This window comes from Puntigrus tetrazona, chromosome 21 (genome assembly GCF_018831695.1).
Source record: "Puntigrus tetrazona isolate hp1 chromosome 21, ASM1883169v1, whole genome shotgun sequence".
Lineage (NCBI taxonomy): Eukaryota > Metazoa > Chordata > Actinopteri > Cypriniformes > Cyprinidae > Puntigrus > Puntigrus tetrazona.
In genome coordinates, this window is record NC_056719.1 from 175,339 (window position 1) to 180,338 (window position 5,000).

Genomic DNA, 5,000 nt, shown 5'->3' on the forward strand with positions numbered 1-5,000 from the left:
ATATATACGATTAGCATAGCAACAACTGATCTCAAAATGAGATGAAATGCTCTTCTCTTCATGTGGCTTTCCTCCTCTTTCTTTCTCTCTCCTGGTCCTGACTGCTTCAGAGCTCTGAGAACAGCCATGAGACAAAATAACTGGATGAAGAAGAAGAGGAGGAACTGCAGGAATGAAAACCAAATAAAAACTAAATCGTTTGTTTTTACAATGAATGTGCAGAACAAGCCGGATGCGAGACCCGCTATCCAGACCGCAGCAGAGCAGACAGCTTTATATCTGAGAAGTCTGAACTTCAGAAAGGTTACAGGATGAACCACCGCCAGGTAACGCTCTACACAGATCAGACACTGAAACAGAGGACGGACTGTAATGATGTTTCCTGATAATAACTTCACTAGAATCAAAGGCACTAGTTCTTGGAGGCAAGGAAACCTCCTAAGCAAAGAGATTAATGCATACAGACAGAAAATAATTCCAGAAATGGACAGATTGAGGTTGAAGAACTCTGATGCAACTCCACTTTCCGTTCCTGTCATGATGAGCCATATGATATAGAAGTGTGTAGGGAAACCGAACAGCAAGCTGATGCTCAGGACAGAAATCTCAAAAGCGGTCTCTGATATGCTTTTATATGCTGTGAGGTTGGCTGAAGTGAAGGCTTCACATGGGAATCTTTTGAAGAGCAGTTCATGGCTGTACTTCTCCGTTTCAAGTGGGAAAGAAAAGTAATTCAAATTATTTCGGCAAAGTCTAAACATTGTTACTATATCAGATTTTCTCTAAAATTCACTACCGTGTTGTTGCTATTTATGCTGTTTTCAGTGGTTGTTGTAGCATTTTGCTACTGTAAAATGTTTGATCCAAATATTTATCCAAATATGGCTGAAATACCTATTTCATAAACATGAGTTTTTTTCCGCAAATTTTATTGTCTGTTTACTTAGTAATGTAGTTTGAATTGCAAACAATGAGTTACAAACACCAAAGCATTTTTACCTGTAAATGAAACAATGTACTCTGAAATAAAATTACTTTTTCGCTACAACCTTATTTTCTATAAACATTAGAGGGAAATTTTACTCAAAAACAACTAAACATTTTTTAATACACAAAAGAAACACAGTTTAGAGAAAATTACCTCAACAAGTCAGATTTCAGTCTGTTCCTCTCAAGCAGTCAGGTTAAGTAGGCTACTAATTTTTAAACAGTTGCAAAATAAACTGCAGATATATCAATTGAAATTGTCACTTCAAAAACGTTTGTGAAATTGCTCCAACTGGAAGCATGTGTTATCAGTAAACTATAGCTCTGTACACTTCAAATGTTGAGGCCTGATATGCAAATATGTCAAAAATGACAGATGCAACAGCAGGTTACAGACTGGAAAGAATAACAAGTTTGAGTGAACTGACGTTAAATTAGAGTCAAGAAAATACATTATGATAACAAAATACATAAAAGAATTAAGAACTGAACTATCACATTTACATTGGAGAAGCTTTAGCTTTAGCTTAGATTCACTATTCTCTGTCAATTTTCAGTGACACCAAAATTCAATTTTTCTACAGTTATTATTTCAGTGATTTGTTTAAACTTTCTGATGTGCAAGGCCACAATTTAGTACTCATGCATATATTTGACTCTGGGCCACAAATCCAGTCAGTAGCACAGGTATATTTGTAGCAATAGCCAAACATACACTGTATGGTCAAAATAATATTTTTTTTTTGGCCTGGTCTCATAAAAAAAAATTAGCTCTGTGCATTTTTTAGGTACATATTGCTGGGTCTTTATTACATTGCTTTGGGACTGTATGTAAATTTGTATGAAAAGGAATAAAAGCTTTTTACTGCTTTTAAAACTTAAAAATCCAGGTCAATTCATGCTGGGGAACATGATCGACAAGTTTCGTTTTTACACAGAAAAAGCTAATTAATTTGAGGGAAATATGGTTAAATTTTAATTAATTTACTTTAATTTTGAAAGCTGTTATCATTTGATGGAATGTGAAAAACGAACAGAAACTGGCTGAGGTGATATATGGCTACACCTGGCATGGAAACAGCTGACAGTGTCAGAGATAAACTGCTTTAATTCGGAAAGCATACAAATGACTTTAACACATAAACTACAGTCAAATAACTATAAAAGGTAAAAATACGATTAGCATAATATCACGTGATTAGTGATATTAGAAAAAGATTACTTAAAAATAATTGAGCATGATTTACAAGAATATGACATTTGTTTACTTCAAAAACTCACATTGAATTAATTTCCTTGTGTTTGTGAAATTAAATTTAATTGAATTTATTTAATTAAATTACAATTTGTAAGTAAAAGTAAAACAAAAATGTGTTTCAACGTATTGGGTGTTTAGTTGCTGGCCCAAGTATCTGTAATTTTATGCTATGTAATAATATGCTTTCTCTTTTTTGTTGTTTTTTCTTCCATCCAGATATTTTATTGTCCATTTATTTTAAATGGATAGCGCACCTGTCCTAAAAAAGTCACATGGGGAGCTTCAACAAAAGAACCACAGTTTTCCAACCCGGTGGAGATAAAGAACAGGCTGCACAAAACTAGACAGATTGAAACACATGAAGGTGAGAGATGTAACTACTGGAACCACTTGAAGTAAAAGAAAATATAAAAATCCTCCAATAATCACAGGTACAAACATGGCAAGCATGGTCACACTAGTTATTAGAATGAGATAAAACGCTCTTCTCTTCATGTGGTTTTCCTCCTTTCTCTCTCTCCCTCTCTCTCCCGGTCCAGGATTCTTCAGAGCCCAGAGAACAGACACACAGCAGAAGAGGTTTACGGAAAGAAAGAGTAAAAACTGAAGGACATAAAAACACATATATGCATTGAAATGGTCGACTGCAGTAAACATACAAAACAAGCAGGAGATGAGAGTCGTAAACCACACAGCAGCAGAACAGTATAATTTATATCTGAGAGGTTTGTACTTCAGAAAGGTTACAGGATGAACCACCGCCAGGTAACGCTCAACACAGATCAGACACTGAAACAGAGGACGACCGGTGATGGTAAATCCTATTGTACAGATACTAAATATATATACTTCTGGAAATCTTGTAGCCAAAAAAATCATGAAATAATCCACACAAATAATCATCTCACAAATAGAAAGGTTGAAGTTTAGAAACTCAGACATAATTCTTCTTTCTGTCACAATAAGCCACAGGACATAGCCGTGTGTCGGAGGCCCAAACAGGATACTGAAACACAGCACAGAAGTCCTGAAACTGTACAATTGAAAGTCAAGCGACGTAACGTTGAGATGCGGATTCAGATTAGGAATGGAGGAGTTCTCAAATCCAGTCATCTTCTCAGTGTATATCCATTCACTTTCAAAGAAAAGCAAACATGGGTCTAACATGATATACTTAAAACAAACAATCATATATATCCCAACCAAACAATGACAACTAATGATTATTGACAAAACAAAAAAGGTTCATAAAAACGTTCAGTGTTTTGCGTTTTTCTCAGACAAAGCTTTGAAAATGTTCTTAAAGTAGTACAGAAGTAACATAATATCCCTGCTGAAAAAAACTATAGAAAATAATACAGACATTCCAATAGTTTCTATACAAATACTATTGCAACCATTAGGCTGTCAATTAGCTACTATGTTTTTGAGACATATTCCATTAGGATTTATTAGTTATGGGTTTTAACAAACCACCAGTAGAAGGTGACAAATTACCAGTAGAGATCAATAATCACAGTTTTAATAATTAGTTTCCATTGAAACCAAAAAATGTATTATAATTTGCTAAATTCTGCAATTAAGTCTATTTGTTTGGGGGTTTTTCTGCAATTAGAATGGGTTGAAAATCAACAACCAACAATGCAATAACATGTCTAGTTATTAATTACTAGGTACAAAAGATTGCAATGCGAAATGCTAAACAAATACAATAACAGATTATAAAGATAGAATTTATCTTCACCCGTAAAGTGAATTTCCAGACAATCCAGATGAAGACGTTTTGTAGACTGACTACACAGCTGTCATATATGACATTTATGTACCTAGCATGACATAAACAACAGAGATGCAAATAAGACGGATCATATATCACAGCTGGAAATGTATGGGAGGTATATTCCAATTAAATATTGGTTAAAAGAACATTTGGTTACACTTTATTTTAAGGTGTCGTAATACCTAATTAGGTACTTAGTAATAGCCATTGCAAGTACATGAAAAATAATATGTACTTATCATGTTACTAAGTTATGAAACAACCCATAATTACAGTTTGTAATTATGTAGATGTAACAGGCAGCTACACGTATGTAACATACTGTTACACAACTACTTACACTTATGTACAATCTTGATATACTTGATATACTTTCTTTTAAGTAGCTTATGCCTGCATAATATTCTGTAATTTTTTGTTAGATTTTTCATTTTTAATTAGATTTACCCTATATTTAAGCTGTATACTAATGGGTTAAATCAAACTAAGGTGCAACTTAAGTACTTATTTCAGTTTACTCGAATTATAAGTCTGCAACACATATTTGACAATCATTTGGCTACATAAGTAGCTGTACAACAGACATATTCTCTGTAACGATAGCAACTTATTACATAATTACAGACTGTGTGTACAAATTGTTGTCTCACCCTTTAAAATGGGCCGTAACATATACATACATACACACACACACATATATATATACACTACTACACATACTGTACATACATATACATACATATACATATATATATATATATATATATATATATATATATATAGTATATATACCAAACAGACCAAAAGTTTGGACACACCTTCTCATTCAAAGAGTTTTCTTTATTTTCATGACTATGAAAATTGTAGATTCACACTGAAGGCATCAAAACTATGAATTAACACATGTGGAATTGTATACATAACAAAAAAGTGTGAAACAACTGAAAATATGTCTATATTCTAGGTTCTTCAAAG

The 5,000-nt window shown here is 33.4% G+C and overlaps 1 long non-coding RNA gene across 1 annotated transcript in view; it reads left to right on the forward strand.

Moving 5' to 3' along the window:
- LOC122326263 overlaps positions 1 to 4,711 on the forward strand; it is a 7,106-nt gene extending 2,395 nt beyond the window's left edge. The window contains exons 2-4 of the long non-coding RNA XR_006247457.1: positions 223 to 326; positions 2,462 to 2,609; positions 2,785 to 4,711. This is a non-coding gene — a long non-coding RNA (uncharacterized LOC122326263). The remainder of the gene's footprint in view (positions 1 to 222; positions 327 to 2,461; positions 2,610 to 2,784) is intronic.
- The last annotated feature ends 289 nt before the right edge of the window (positions 4,712 to 5,000 follow it).